We start from the raw sequence: 15,308 nt of genomic DNA, 5'->3' as shown, positions 1-15,308 counted from the left end.
CCCCTGGGCTTCCCTACCTGGGAAGGACTGCTCCCCTTCCCCTAGGAAGGACTGCTCCCCTTCTGGACTCCTTACCTGGGAAGGACTGCTCTCCTTCTCCTGGACTCCTTACCTGGGAAGGACTGCTCCCCTTCCCCTGGGCTCCTTACCTGGGATCTATCCCAGAGCTGCTCCTGCAGCTGGACCCTGGGAGTGTGGAGAGGACAGGAAGCAATGGGGGTCTGTGGAGATGGAGCTGATGTTGGCTTGTGTTGAAAATCAGGCCATGGGCTGTGATTTAACAACCAGGAAAGTCCAGGAGCATGGAAGGATTCCTGGGGGTGTTCTGTGCAGGGCCAGGAGTTGGATTCAATCATCTTTGAGGGTCTCTTCCAACTGAGGATGTTCCATGATTATTCCATGAAAAGTGAGTGCAGGGGAGGCACAAAAGGGATTCACTACAGCTCAGCTCCTCAGAGCACCAGAATTTTGCAGCCTGGGCACAGATTTCCCACCCAGAAAATTGGGAATCAATCTCAAAGCAAAGACTGTCAGAAGTTCCCATGTGGAAATGTGACCCCAGGGCTGGAGCACCACTGCACCCTAATTATGGCCATTTTGGCCAACTCTGCTCTTCAGAAACGTCCTTTTAGTTCTTGGTGTCAATCCCAGAGTTGGAATTTCTTCTCTGGGATTTAGTTCTTCCCATCTGCTCCTTGCCCAGAAAGTTTCTTTTCCCTTTTGTTCATTTCCCATTCCTGAGGGATGTCTGCAAAACCTTTTCCTCGCCTTGTCACTGGGGTTGGTGAAATTGGAAATTGAGGAGCTGGTTTTTCCTCTCCAGAGTCGACTCTGAGGTGGGATCATTTTATCCCAGAGGGATGCAGAGCAGCAGGACCAAGTGTCCATTTTTGGGCTCTAACAAAGGCTCTTGCTCTACAATAAACTGAGTATTTTTCCCTTCCAGAGGAGCTGTGCAAGTGCCATGGGACTGATGGCCAGTGTTCCATGTTGCTGGGATTATATCATGGGATGAGGGGTATCCCAGGCAGGAAAGGACCCACAGGGGTTTGTGGAGGTTCTTTTCTCCAAGACAGGTGGGGAACAGAGCTCCAGGTGGAGCAGAGGATGGACGTAGGTCCCTTCCAATGGAACTGTTCTTCTCATCTTCTCCCTTCTTGTCTCCCTCCCTTCCTCCTCCTCTTTGCCCTTCCCCTTTGCTTTCTCCTTCTCCCTTCTTTTTTCCCTTTCCCCTTCTTTTCCCCCTCCCCTCTCCTCTCCTATCCCTCTCCCTTTTCTTCCCTCTGAAAAAAGGTTTTTCGGAACATTGCTCTTAACAAGTGAGGGACTGGGGGAAAAACAAGTCCAGCCCATGGCTGAGTCTGTGCAAGGTGGGACTGTGGTCCAATAAAACCTTTTCCTCTGAAAATCCTCCCCTGGGACTGTGTCCCGCCCCAGCATCTCTCCAGCCAGAGCTTTTCCATCAGTAGAGTCAGTCTCGTAAAACAGGTTTGGAGGCTAAAGGGATTTGGGTGCTGAGCCTCAGGATCATGGTCGTGGCCAGACTCGTGCTCCACATGCCTGGCACAGGGCTCAGCCCTACTCAGGGCAGGAGTTACTCAGGGCTGCAATTACTGCAGGGAGGATGGAGAGCAAATCCGGGTAATTACTGGAGCTCATACCCTGCCTGATTAGTGGTTACTCATGGGGAGCGTGGGGATGTCTCAGTGCTCAGGACTAATTAAAAGGAAGGAGAAGTCAGCAGGATTAGTTCTGAGCCACTTAGAAGTCCAACCCTATGGTCCTGACTTTTGTCTGGAGATGCAAAACTCTTTGCAGCTTGTTTGTACTGAGCTTGGAGATGCTGGTGCTGAAATTGGAGACGTTTGTTTCAAGCTTGGAGCAGTCTGTGCCATGGCTGGGGGGTTCCTGTGCTGCTGGGCTGTGGGGAAAGGGTCAGAGCTGCATTTTGAGACTGGCTGTTGTGGTGTCCATGGCATTTGCTGGGAGATGGTGTTTTACAAAAAGAACAGCCCATCCCAGCTTTGCCAGAGACCCCCAGCACTGTAATTCCATTGGTTTTACAGAGGAATCCATCCACGGCACCAAACCAGACTCTGCTGACTCCAGGCACTGAGTCAGTGGCAGAGCCAAGGTTTCCTGGCTGTGCCATGGTTGGACACTGCCCCGGAAAAATGGGAGACCCCACCAGCTGAAGGGTTGGGAACGGGCTGTTGAATCTGTGCTTGTGTCTGGGAGGGGGTCCTGGAACTGCTGGAGATGATGGAAATGTGGCTTTCCACCTCACCCCAGGTGTGCTGCTGCTTTGGGAGCAGCCAGGAGCATTCCAGCCCTGCAGGGAATCCAAGGAGTTTGGGAAAGTGCATTATTTTACCCTACAACCCCAGCCCCTGGAGTGTGACGGTGTTATCAGCCCTCCCTGGGACCAGGTGCAAATGTAATGATCCTGAGGAGTGGCTTGGCATCTGCAGGAAGTTGGAACTCATGTGGGTGCCTCATGCTGGTGCCCTGTGCTGGAGCCCCACGGTGATATCTCACGTTTGGAGCCCCATGTTTGGAACACCATGCTGATGCCCTGTGCTGGTGCCTTCTGTTTGAGCCCTGTGTTGGTGCCTCAACTTCATGTCCTGTGTTTGGAACCCCGTGTGGGTTCCCCATATATGGAACCCCGTCTTGGTGCCCTGTGTTGGAACCCCACGACTGGAACTCCGTGTTGGTGTCCCATGTTGCAGTGCTGTGTTTGGAACCCCGTGTTTGGAGCCCTGCGTTGGTATTTGTGTGGGTTCCCTGTGTTTGGAATCTGGTGTTGGTGCCCCATGTTTGAGCCCCATGTTGGTGTCTGTGTTTGGAACCCCATATTTGGAGCCCTGTGTGGGTTCCCTGTGTTTGGAATCTGGTGTTGGTGCCCCGTGTTTGAGCCGCATGTTGGTGTCCGTGTTTGGATCCCCCTGTTTGAGCCCCTGTTGGTTCCTGTGTTGATGTCCTCAGTGAGTTCCCTATGTTTGGAACCCCATATTGGTGCCCATGTTTAGAACCCCATGTTTGGAGCCCCGTGTGGGTTCCCTGTGTTTGGAATCTGGTGGTGTCCATGTCTGAACCCCATGTTGGTGTCCGTGTTTGGAGCCCCATCTTTGGAGCCCTGTGTGGGTTCCCTGTGTTTGGAATCTGCTGTTGGTGCCCCGTGTTGGTGTCTGTGTTCAGAACCCCCTGTTTGAGCCCCGTGTTGGTTCCTGCATTGATGCTCTGTGTGGGTGCCCTGTGTTTGGAACCCCATATTGGTGTTTGTGTTTGGAGCCCCATTTTGGAGCCCCATGTTTGTGGTTTCCCTGTGTTTGGAATCTGGTGGTTTCCATATTTGAACCCCATGTTTGGAACCTGGTGTTTGGAGCCCTGTGTTGGTGCCTTGTGTTCCTGCCTCATGTTTGAACCTCTTGTTTGGAACCCAATGTTTGGAGCCCCGTGTTTGGAATCTGGTGTTGGTGTCTGTGTTTGGAGCCCTGTGTGGCTTCCCTGTGTGGGTTCCCTGTGTTTGGAATCTGGTGTTGGTGTCCATGTTTGGAACCCCATGTTGGTGTTTGTGTTTGGAACCCCCTGTTTGAGCCCCCTGTTTGGAACCCCGTGTTTGGAACCCCGTGTTTGGAACCCCCTGTTTGGAACCCCCTGTTTGGAACCCCCTGTTTGGAACCCCGTGTTTGGAACCCCCTCTTTGGAACCCCGTGTTTGGAACCCCCTGTTTGGAACCCCCTGTTTGGAACCTCCTGTGTGAGCCCCATGTGCTGGTGCAGCAGGACAGGTCCCGCTGCCGCGTTTCGAAGAATGTTTTGAAGGTGCCGTATTTTGAAGAATGTTTGCGAGGCAGGGAATGGTTCTTGCACAACCAGGAGCTCCTCCAGTGCTTTAGATGGCCCTGATATCTCTGCTCCCCTGGCTTCCAGGAAAGTATAAACATCCCGAGGTATCGCCATTCCATCTGAAATACCTGGGAGCCACAAAAACACTTATTGCATAAACAACACGCAGTTTTCCTGCTTGGATCCAAGGAGTGTCACAGGAGTCCCATGGGCTGTCAGACCCTGCTGGAAATCCCATTTTCTGCTCTTTTCTGGGAGCAGGGAACCCCTGCAGGCAACTCCCCCTCCTCTAAAACAGCCTGGGACAACCTGAACTGCTCCTTCCCACGGCAGCAAACGCCCTTTTCATTGGACACCAGAGAATCCACCACTGGAATAAGGCTTAGGAGAAATTTTTATACAAATTTGAATGGTTTTGGTTTTGCAGTTCTTGAAATGAAAGATTTCTGTCCCACAAAGGAGGGGGAAAACTGAAAAGTGTAAAACTGGAATAGGTAAAACTGGAGTGGGTAAAACTGAAATCCTGTCTCAGAGAGTTCTCCAGGAACAGCCCTTAAAAAAGAAAAAAAAAATCTTGTATTGTGACAAATGCTGTTCTTGGTTCTCTGTTGGCTGCCTGGAGAAATGGATGTGCCTGAGCATTTGGTCCCATCCTGCTGCCCAGCAGAGTGTGGGGAATGGCAGCCATGAGCTTGGGAAGCAGATGGGAATGAAGGAATGGACTCATCTGGCTTGGGATCAGCAGGGGCAGAAGCCCCTCGGCCTGGCTTCCAGCTGGGAATTGGAGCAGCAGCAGCAGCAGTTGCACCCTGCAGGTCCTGATCCTGGCAGGATCCCCAGACAGGAGGGGCTGTGGGTGGGGGTCCCTCAGCAGTGACAGGACCAAACATAGGTCCCTCACTGTGGGAGGGAGTCTCTGCTGGGTTTTTCCAGGATTTGGCTCCTGCTGCCTCATTCCAGACTGGTTTGGGCTGGAAAGGATGTTAAAAACCATTGAGTTCCAACCCCCTGCCATGGGCAGGGACACCTCCCACTGTCCCAGGCTGCTCCAAGCCCTGTCCAGCCTGGCCTTGGGCACTTCCAGGGATGCAGGGGCAACCACAGCTGCTCTGGGAAATCCATCCCAGCCCCTCCCCACCCTCACAGGGAGGAATTCCATCCCAATATCCCACCTAATCCTGCCCTCTGGCAGTGGGAAACCATTCTCTGTGTCCTGTCCCTCCATCCCTTGTCCCAAGCCCCTCTCCAGCAGGGAGCTGTGGCTGCCAGGGAGGGATTTAAGGTCCCTTTTGGTGACCATCAGGAGAAGGGATTTTCTCCCCCTGCCCAATTCCATCCAAAGGATGTTCACCAGAGTAGCAAAGTAGGGAAAGAATCCCCACCTTCTCTGCCTTTCACCTCATCTCCTAAATCCCTTTTTGCACAGAGCTTCTGTTGGCTCTGGCTGTGTTTGTTGTTCCTTAGGGAGGCAAATGGATTATTGCAGCCCCGATTCCCTCCAGTGCCTCCCGAAGGGACCTTGGGCGTGGGCCAGGAGCAGAACCCGCCTGAGAGGCTTTGCTTGGTTTCTTTATCCCATCTCAAGGACTTGCAAGTTCAGTCCTGAATGTTTGCCTGGGCTTTAGTGCAGGCAGACAGAAAGACTGGTGCTGCCAGAGCCAGGCTGTGGATCCTGCTGGGATCAGGACATTCCCATGGCTGTGGAGACCACGGAGCCTTTTGGCCCAGCAGGAATCATGGAACAGTTGGGGTTGGAAAGGGCTTTAAAGCCATCCTGTCCCACCCCTGCCATGGCAGGGACACCTCCTGCTATCCCAGGTTGCTCCAAGTCCTGTCCAACTTGGCCTTGGACACTTCCAGGGATGGGGCAGCCACAGCTGCTCTGGGATTTGGCCATTCCCAACATCCCATGGCAGCAGAGATGGAAGCTGGGACCTCCCTTCTATCCCACCTAAGGGATGGCAAAGAGGAGAACATTCTTCCATTGTTGGGTGCTGAAGTTCAGGCCAGGGCATATAAACATTTATAGGAAAATAAGGAATGCTTTTCTCTAAAATCCATGAAAGAACTCCAGCCAGAATCCAGGACATCCAGAAACGTGCAGACTCCTGTGATGGTCCCAGTTGTTGGTTTCTCTGGGTCTGGATTGAAGGCACTTGAGACAGTAATTTGTGTTTAGACTCAGGTTTTTATTATTTCTTATCAGTAAAACAGTGTCACTGCTGTGAGCTCAGCAGCAAGGCACAAAATGGCCACAATCTCTTGGTACAAGGTCTTTTAAGACTGAACTATCCAATTAAGAACTGACACCCAGATTATTTTCCCTTTTAACCAATAAGTGATCCCAAGGAGCCCCAGTGGGGACTTTTCTGCCCAATTACAAAATGCCACCCAAACCCATGGAGGAGAAGGAAGAAGCATCATGAAGAAGAAAGGACACCCAGGACAACACCCTGTGCCCTCCATCTTGCTTCCATCCACAACATACTAAAAATCCCAAAACCTAAATTTCTCCCTAAGTGACCTACACTGCTCTCTATAATCTATTTCTCACTTTTGTAGATTCCAGTCTATCTTGAAGTCTGGGAAACTTTCTCCATGAGTGAGGATCAAAGTCAGTGCTCCCCTGGAGGTCAGGGCACCCCAGAGCAGACAGAGAAATACTCCTGGTGCCCTGGGTTTCCACAGACTCCCAAGTGATGGAGCCCCCATGGCCCCGCTGGCTGCTGGAAGCTCTCTGCCACATTCCGGGCAGGAATGTGACATCATTGAAGAGCAGGGAGGGTGGGACACGACCCTGGTGACAGGAGAGCTCAGCTGGCTGCCCCGGGCTTTGTTTGCACAACCAAACAGCTGAGAGAGCCCCAGAGCTGCGGGTGGGACTGGGGAGTGGCTGTGGCATGGTGCGGTGACACCGAGCAGTGACACGGAGCAGTGACGAGCAGTGACACGGGGCAGCCTGAGCTCAGCTTTCCTCATTTTATGTAAATCTCAGTAATCCGGGGCTGTGGGCTGGAAGGGAATGAGCTCTGGGAGATGCCAGCTCCAGGTGACCCCAGAGTTAAAAAGAAAATCAAAACCAGTGTTGGATGCTGCTGGGAATTGGTCCTGCTGGTGGCTCCAGCAATGATGTCCTGTATCCCCTCCTCACCTGGCACCTGCAGCACCTTTTCCCTGTCCCCTCCAGTCCCAGGGATCCAAGGTTCTCATTCCCTGTCCCCTACTGTCCTGTCCCCTGCACATTATCCCTGTGCCAGTGCCTTTCCTGGGGAGCTGCTCCTGGTGAGGATGGGCAGGGAAAGAAGAGAGTTATTGCCAAAAATCCCTCTAAAAACCAGCTGGGATTGAGGCAGAAAGAAAAAGGCTTTGGCTTCTCTCACCTGAGGCCAAGGTCAGTCCATGGCTCTCGTGGGCCAGACACAGCAGAGGCAGGGCAGGGAACTTTGGGGTCCACAGGGGAAAAAAACAAGGAAAATTTTCAGGCTGAGATGCAGCAAACAGAGGAGGCCAAAGGAAATGTTGGACTGCACCAAATACCCCCCAGCCTTTCCATGGATCATCTTCAAATCAATTCCTGAGCAAGAGCTGCTCCTGCCTCTGCTTTGGGGGAGTGTGGAACAGGAATATCTGTATGGAGCTGGGATCTGGGCACTGAGCTGGGATCTGGGTGCGGAGCTGGGATCTGGGTGTGGAGCTGGGATCTGAATGTGGAGCTGGGATCTGAGTGTGGAGCTGGGATCTGGATGTGGAGCTGGGATCTGGGCACTGAGCTGGGATATGGGTGGGGAGCTGGGATCTGGGCACTGAGCTGGGATCTGGGCACTGAGCTGGGCTCTGGGCACTGAGCTGGGATCTGGGCATTGGCTGGGCTCTGGGCACTGAGCTGGGATCTGGGCACTGAGCCGGGATCTGGGCACTGAGCTGGGATCTGAATGTGGAGCTGGAATCTGGGCACTGAGCTGGGATCTGGGCACTGAGCTGGGATCTGGGCACTGAGCTGGAATCTGGGCACTGAGCTGGGATCTGGGCACTGAGCTGGGCTCTGGGTGTGGAGCTGGAATCTGGGTGTGGATCTGGGATCTGGGCACTGAGCTGGGATCTGGGCACTGAGCTGAGCTGGGCTCTGGGCACTGAGCTGGGATCTGGGTGTGGAGCTGGGCTCTGGATGTAGAGCTGGGCTCTGGGCACTGAGTTGGGCTCTGGGTGTGGAGCTGGAATCTGGGTGTGGATCTGGGATCTGGGCACTGAGCTGGGATCTGGGCACTGAGCTGGGATCTGGGCACTGAGCTGAGCTGGGCTCTGGGCACTGAGCTGGGATCTGGGTGTGGAGCTGGAATCTGGGCGTGGAGCTGGGATCTGGGCACTGAGCTGGGATCTGGGTGTGGAGTTGGGATCTGGGCACTGAGCCGGGATCTGGGCACTGAGCTGGGATCTGAGCACTGAGCTGGAATCTGAATGTGGAGCTGGAATCTGGGCACTGAGCTGGGCTCTGGGCACTGAGCTGGGCTCTGGGCACTGAGCTGGAATCTGGGCACTGAGCTGGGATCTGGGCACTGAGCTGGGCTCTGACAGCCCCAGCATTCCCAGTGCTGGGTTCCTGAGTCCAGTGGGGTTTGTGCAGGACCAGCTGATCCCTGAAGGTCGATCCCACCAGGACGGGATCCAGGGAAGGTGCTGTGCCCAGAGCCAGGAGGACAGGAACAGTTTCTGTCCTCCAGCAGCTGCCCCCTGCCTGGAGCTGTCCCTCCTGGAGCTGGAAGGGATTGGAAACCAGTCCTGGGCTCTGGGACAGCTTCAGGAGCAAAGTTGGGAGCTTGTGATGAATTCCCAGAGTTCCATCCCACTAAGCTGCCTCTGGGAGCTGCTCTGGCAGCCTCCAGACACAGCAAATGAAACCCTCACGCTTCTCATGATCCCTACGTTTCTTCAGGAAGTTTTTCCCATGGGGATTGTGTCTGGGAGTGTGGGAGAAGCAGGAAAAAGGGCAGAACAGCTCCACAAGCTGGACACCCCCATGGAAAGGCCTCCACAGCCATCAGGGTTGGCTGAAGCCCTTCCCACCAGCCTGGATTCTGCAGAGGTCTCCATGTGATCAACAGCTGGAAAAGGGCTGGGACAGGCTCCAAAACTGCTCCCAAAACTTTTGTTTTTACACAGGAGGTGCAGGCGGGAGATCCAACCTCTTTGTTTTCAATTTTCAGTGGAAGGGCCATTTATCTTCCCTCCTTCCATCTCTTTTCATCACCTTCTCCACTTTCCATCCTCCATGTCCCTCCTTCTCCTTCTGCTTCCTGGTCCTTCCCAGAGCCCTCCTCAATGCCGAGGCTGAAACGAGAGAAGCCCAAAATGGCTTCTGCAAAGGCTCTGTCTCCTTCTCTCTGTGGAGGAGAAAGGGGAGGTGAAGGTTCAGGGGGGGATATTTTTGTTTGTGGTGACTGGATTTCAGTGGGGTTTGGGCGTGGTTAGGCCTGGGTTGGGATTTGCCCTCCTGCCACGGTACAGAGACTTTTGGAGGAGTTTTGTTTTTAAATCTGGGCTGTGGCTCTGATTTCCTCCCGTGCCCATGCCCGTGCTGATGGGATTTGGCCCCGCTGTCACTGTGATTTTCTTTGGCTCTCTGAGCTGTGCTGAGGCTCGGGGAGCCCTGGCATCTCCTCGAGGCCATGCCAGCCAGCCCAGCGTGAAGAAAGCTCTGAAATCCTCTCCTGGGTGGGGACAGAGCTGCCCACGGAGTTCAGAATTTCATTCTGCTGCTCCAGTGGAGCTCGTGAAACTGCTGCTTTGGAATCCAAGAGGGGCTGGGCCTCGCCGGGGTGGAGGAGCTTTGCTGTACCCCAAAACCTGCAACAATCCACCCAAAGAGCACAAACTAAGGCTAAAAAAATTCTGCCTGGAGGTTTTGGGGATAAAGGTCCCAACGTGGGACAGCTGGGGGCAGCCCCAGGTCCCTCCTGGGAGGGATGGAGCTGTTCCCTCGTGGTGGAACGGGGTAGAGAAAGAAATCTGCCCCATTTAGGGGCTGAAGGTGCTTTCCAGGCAGAGATGTGAGTGCAGGGATGTCATGGGAAAGGTGGGGTCTGGGGAGGATAGAGAAGAAGGAAGGGGATTTTGGGATGTCTGGAGCCACACAAAGGACAAAAGCGAGGTCTTTGTGTCCCAGGGATGAAATTCAGGGAGGCACAAGCCACAGGCTCGTCTTACAAACTGCTGCAAGAACCTGGAGAGGTGCAGTTCAGCTCTTGGGAGGGAAATCCTCCCTGTGAGTGTGGGGAGGCCCTGGAATGAATTTCCTGGAGCAGCTGGGGCTGCCCCAGGGTCCCTGGAAGTGCCCAAGGCCAGGTTGGACATTGGGACAGTGGCAGGTGTCCCTGCCCTGGTCCCTTCCAACCCAACCATTCCAGGATTCCCTGATTCTGCAGTTCCATTCCTGGGACATCCTTAGGCCTGGTGGGAAATGCCCTTCCTTCTAAATTTGGGGGGGCAGGGCAAGGACCGAGGATCCTTCCAGGAGAACAGCAGCAAACCTGGGTTTTGAGCCAGGTGTTGGGAATTTGGGCTCTGGAACCACAGAACCTGGAATACCCTGAGCTGGAAATGACCCCCAAGGATCACCCAAGTCCCACCTCCATGTGCTCTGCTGGACAGGATGCAGCCATGTCACCAGCACAGTGACTCCTGGGCCAGGAGCAGTGCCAGACACTCCTGTGGCCACCCTGGGCTGTGCTCTATTGTCAGAGCCTGAGTGAGGGATGTGGGACTCCAGGCAGCTCTTCAAAATGCAGTTTATTGCATCCAAAATGCAGTTTATTGCATCCAAACTGCAGTTTATTGCATCCAAAATGCAGTTTATTGTGTACAAAATGCAGTTTATTGTATCCAAAATGCAGTTTATTCCATCCAAGATGTTGCAGCCGTCCAGGGTGGTGGGTGACAGAGCTGTGCCCACAGCTGTCAGCTCCAGCTGCAGGCAGGCCTGCAGACCCTTAGTTTAGGTTACAAGGCATTCTATACTTTTATTTGCTGAGCATCTTCATCCAGCAGAACCAATCTCTCCCTGAACTATTGTCCATAGCCTGTCATAACTGCTGTCATTACCATATTCCTGTCACTGCTCTCCAGTCACTCACAGTCAGTACATTACAGTTGAAGCCAGAAGTTGTTACTCAGTTTTCTTGCAGTGGAAAATTCTGAGACCTTTTCCTGCTTGCCACATTTGCTGACTTCTTTGCCTGTGCTCTCTTTCTGCTTGGTAAAAACATCTTCTTCTTTGGGGAGGATTTATCCTTTGCTCTCAGTCATGAAAACCCCTTCTAACTAACACACCCTTTGCCTCCTTGGTTATCCAGTAAGTAATTCTCTTCTTCTATATCAGAATTTGCTTCCATCTCTATTCCTTCTTCAGATTCTACATTCAAAAATCTTTCTGCCAAGCACACATAGCTGTGGGATGTTCTTGTCAAACCTTCATCCTTCCCAGCATTATCTAAAGTCCCTGCACAGCAGCTGGGAGCAGGAACTGCTCGGTGTCCAGGCCAGTGTCCCCAAACCTGTTCTGCTCCCCCTCCCAGCCAGGACTGGGAGCTCTTGAGCAATTCCTGCCCTCCAGCAGCCCGGCTGCACCCGGGGGGCAGGACAGGCTCTGCTGGCAGCGGGTAGGGAGCGCTGCCAAGGCCCCTGAGAGCTGCACAGTTTAATCCTGGGCAGAGCCAGGCTGGGTTGCAGTGTTTGCTCGGGCCTGGGAGCACCCGGAGCTGCTGCTCTGACGTGGGAGCACCGACTTCGCTTCCGTTTGCTCCTTTGTGTCCACACTGCCAGGGAAATTCATCCACAAACACCAGAGGTTTGTGTGCAAATAGGAGCCAGAGGAGTCCTTTTTTTGGCTTTATTCCAACCAAGGCAGAGGCCATGGGGCATCCCCTGGGGTCTCTCAGATTTTTGGAAGACGCAGCCTCTTTTTTATCCCAATTTCCAGCCACATTTCCCTTCTCTCTTTCCCCATTTCTGAGGTGCTTGGGAGGTTCAGACTTCCCAGAGCACCTGATACCAGATATTCCCTCTAATGTACAATCCTCCCTTTTCATTTTCAATTCTTATGGAATTTAGGGGTTTTCCCCATTGGGTGAGGTACTTGGGAGGTTCAGACTTCCCAGATCTCCTGATACCAGAGATTCCCCTCTAATGTACAACCCTCCCTTTTAAGTTTTAATTCTTATATAATTTAGGTGTTTTTCTTCCCCATTGTTTCTTTCATCTTTCAACATCTAATTTCATTTATCAGCAAACCTAAAGTTTGTTTGTAAAAGCAAACCTCTTTTCCCATTCATCAATCAGTGCAATCCTTCCCATTGTTTCTCTTCTCTTCCAGTGCTGGTTTTATCCACCAGCAGACCCAGAGCTGGTTTGGAAAGACAAATCTGCTGTTCCTCTCAACACTGTCCCCTGTGATCCATGGAGGTCTCACACCACAGCTCTGGAGGTGTTCAAAGAAATGAACCAGCCCCAAATTTCTCCAGACCCCCCAGTTCCCTTGGTCCCAAGGCAGGGATGCAGCAGGAGCTTCCTCAGCTGCTGCTCCTCACGGGTGCTGCCCACCACGGCAGGCCAAGCCCTCGTTAATTAAGGTGACTGCTCAGGGTTGTAATTAATGTTCCCTGGCAGCCAGGGTCAGGGGGACAGCTCGGTTGGTGGGACCTCCCCCCAGGCAATGGGAAACTGAGGCACACAGGGGGTGCTGGAAGGGGTTTGGGGTCAGCTCGGGCACCAGCAGGAGCTCTCCAGGCCTGAGTGCAGAAAGCCAGGAGGGCATTCCCACCCCAAGGCTCATCCAGCTCCTTCCCCCACGTGTTGAGGGAGTGCTGTCCCACCCATCAGGAACGTCCTGGGGAGGAAGGAGGGGACAGTTCAGCTGCAGGGGGCTGGTGGGAGTCAAGAGGCAGGAGCTGGCTGGGAATCATGGAATGCTTGGGTGGGAGGGGACCTTAAAGCCCATCCAGTCCCAGGGCAGGGACACCTCCCACCGTGCCAGGCTGCTCCAAGCCTCGTCCAACTGGGCCTTGGGTGCTCCCAGGGATGGGGCATCCTCTGGGAAATCCATTCCAGGGCCTCCCCACCCTCCCAGGGAGGAATCCCTTCCTCACAGCCAATCTAATCTTTCCTGGTTTAGTTTAAAACCTTTCTCCCTTGTCCTGCCCAGGTTTCCATCTCCCATGCAGACGAAGCTCCAAGGCTGACAGCCCCGGGAAGCTCCCTGGGATGTTGGCAGGGCTCTGCCCCTCAAGGACAAGGAGGTTTTCATTTATTTTATTCTGCAAACCCTTCTCTGTGCATTCCCTGATGTTTTCAGTCGGCAGGTTAATCCCCCTCCCAGGGACCAGGGATTTAGCATTAATAATCCATGGATAATTCAGCAGCCTGGGGTAAATTCCTGAATTTTCAATGTTTTATTTTGAAGCCCACAGCACAGCTTTCACTTCCAGGGATTTTTTTTTCTCTCTTGGGATGGGGGACAGAGTATTTGCTGAGGGCTTCTGGGTGTGCCCCTGTGGATGTTGGTGCAGCAAATCCCTTAATTATCCCATCAGGTTCCCTTTCCTTTGTTTTTGATGTGATTGAGTGTTCAGCAAAGTTGTTTTAATCCTGCAAAATCCCTGGTGGATTTGGCTGGGTGTGGCCTGGACAGAGATTTTTTATTGCCATTATTTCTCAGTCTGAGTGTTGAAGGGAAGAGTGAGGAGGAGAATGGCCAGAGCTGGGTTTGGGCTGGAGCTGGATGGGTGTGCCAGACACCTGCACCTGGCACCTTCTCCCTGTGGGATGGGCCCTGGGGACAATTCACACCTTGGGAGGACTCTGGCACCTTTGGGAGCTGCCAGCTCAAGCAGGAGAACAGGATCCAGGCCTGGAGCAGGGTTTGGGGGGGAGGAAGGTCCCTGCAAGCCCGAGGGATCTGCTCTCCACTGCTCAGCTCAAACAGCAGAACAAGGATCCAGGCCTGGAGCAGGGTTTGGGGGGGAGGAAGGGTCCCTGCAAGCCCGAGGGATCTGCTCTCCACTGCTCAGCTCAAACAGGACAAGGATCCAGGCCTGGAGCAGGGTTTGGGGGGAGGAAGGGTCCCTGCAAGCCCGAGGGATCTGCTCTCCACTGCTCAGCTCAAACAGCAGAACAAGGATCCAGGCCTGGAGCAGGGTTTGGGGGGAAGAAGGGTCCCTGCAAGCCCGAGGGATCTGCTCTCCATCGCTGCAGGCCGGGCAGAGTCATCCTCCTCTTCTCCAGGAGCAAGCAGAGCCCCGAGGGCTCTCCCAGATGCTTTTCCTGCCTCAGGAAGGACTTGGTGGCTCCTCAGAGCCCCATGGAGGTGGTGCTAGATTGGGTGCCAGGCTGGCCCAGGAGGGGAGGCCGAGATCCCCTGGGTGGGGATGGACCTTGGACACTCCTGGAGCTGGGCCAGGGGGGATCAGGCTGAGACCAGGGCAGGGCTCTTCCCCAGAGGGTGCTGGCCCTGCCCAGGCTCCCCAGGGATTGGTCATGGCCCCAAGGCTGCCAGAGCTCCTGGAGCCTTTGGACACCCCTCTCAGGCACAGGGTGGGATTTTGGGGTGTCTGTGCAGGGCCAGGGGTTGGAATGGATGATCCTGGGGTCCCTTCCTGTCGCCCTGATTTTTTAAGCCTTCTGATGTTTACATTTTTGTAACGAACTTTCTCACTCACTTTTTGTAAGTAACTTATTGTTTTACATTCTTTTATGGAAAAAGGGAAATTTAATAGACTGCTGGTTTATCCAGTGTCATTGGAGAGATGGCACTCTCCCCCTCCAATCCACTGTCCATTTTGGAAATCTGTAAATATTGAAGAAATAAACTTCCCTTTTTAACCTTGAAAACAGCAGCGTGTCCACGTCATGGGCTGGAGTCTCTTCCCTGCTGTTTTCATGCAGGAGGAGCTGCTGGGGTTGTTGCTTTGCGGGCGGTTTTTCCCCTCCCAGACCAAACGTTTCACCTCTTGGAGCCTTTCCAGCCTGGGATGGAGTTAAGGCTCCAGGGCTCCTGCCTTGGCTGGGCAGCAGAGCCCTGGGGCTCCCTGAGCAATTGGGCTCTCAAAGCCCCTGAGTTCCTGTTCCCGAGCCCCTTGCCAGGCCCTGCCTGGAGGGTGTCACCCCCTGAGTGTGTTCTTTTCCCCTCCTTGTCCGAGGTTATTTATCCATCCTTGTTCTTGGCTGTTTGTCCATCCTCACCCTCTCAGAGCAGCCGGAATCGGGGAAGCAGCGCTGTGCTCAGTTTCCCTCCCTCCCTTGGGACCTGCCCAGGGCTCTCAGCCCCTGCCCAGCCCCGGGAGAATGAAGCCCTTGAGGAGCCGCTGGTTAAGTGGCCCTTAATTGATTCGGAATAATCCTGACAGGTGGAATCGCCCCTTTCCGACTGAATGGCTCGGGCTGGGTCCGTGCGGATGCCAAGGCTGCTTT

Source organism: Serinus canaria, chromosome 25 (genome assembly GCF_022539315.1).
Source record: "Serinus canaria isolate serCan28SL12 chromosome 25, serCan2020, whole genome shotgun sequence".
NCBI lineage: Eukaryota > Metazoa > Chordata > Aves > Passeriformes > Fringillidae > Serinus > Serinus canaria.
Note: the sequence above shows the minus strand (reverse complement) of the source record.